Genomic DNA, 889 nt, shown 5'->3' on the forward strand with positions numbered 1-889 from the left:
TGCTGAGAAGATGATGGAAAAGGCTTGCTATTGCTAAACCTGTTTCTTCCACCATTATTATTGTTGAAACCTTGTTGGGGTCTCTGTTGATCCTTCCATGAAAGATTTGGATGATTTCTCCATGAAGGATTATAGGTGTTTCCATAGGGTTCTCCCATGTAATTCACCTCTTCCATTGAAGGGTTCTCAGGATCATAAGCTTCTTCCTCAGATGAAGCCTCCTTAGTACTGCTTGGTGCATTTTGCATTCCAGACAGACTTTGAGAAATCATATTGACTTGTTGAGTCAATATTTTATTCTGAGCCAATATGGCATTCAGAGTGTCAATCTCAAGAATTCCTTTCTTCTGACTAGTCCCATTGTTCATAGGATTTCTTTCAGAAGTGTACATGAATTGGTTATTTGCAACCATTTCAATCAGTTCTTTAGCTTCAGTAGGCGTCTTCTTCAGATGAAGAGATCCTCCTGCAGAGCTATCCAAAGACATCTTGGATAGTTCAGAGAGACCATCATAGAAAATACCTATGATGCTCCATTCAGAAAGCATATCAGAAGGACACTTTCTGATTAATTGTTTGTATCTTTCCCAAGCTTCATAGAGGGATTCTCCTTCCTTCTGTCTGAAGGTTTGGACTTCCACTCTAAGCTTACTCAATTTTTGAGGTGGAAAGAACTTTGCCAAGAAGGCATTGACTAGCTTTTTCCAAGAGTCCAGGCTTTCTTTAGGTTGTGAGTCCAACCATGTTCTAGCTCTGTCTCTTACAGCAAAAGGGAATAGCATAAGTCTGTAGACCTCAGGGTCAACCCCATTAGTCTTGACAGTGTCACAGATTTGCAAGAACTCAACTAAGAACTGATGAGGATCTTCCAATGGAAGTCCATGGAACT

The 889-nt window shown here is 40.3% G+C and overlaps 1 non-coding gene across 1 annotated transcript; it reads left to right on the top strand.

The window, feature by feature from the left end:
• Nucleotides 1-542: 542 nt before the first annotated feature.
• On the top strand, nucleotides 543-650 carry LOC112699867 (small nucleolar RNA R71). Its single transcript, XR_003152801.1, has one exon. It is a non-coding gene; the product is annotated as a small nucleolar RNA R71 (small nucleolar RNA).
• The last annotated feature ends 239 nt before the right edge of the window (nucleotides 651-889 follow it).

This window comes from Arachis hypogaea, chromosome 6, assembly GCF_003086295.3.
Source record: "Arachis hypogaea cultivar Tifrunner chromosome 6, arahy.Tifrunner.gnm2.J5K5, whole genome shotgun sequence".
Taxonomy (NCBI): Eukaryota; Viridiplantae; Streptophyta; class Magnoliopsida; order Fabales; family Fabaceae; genus Arachis; species Arachis hypogaea.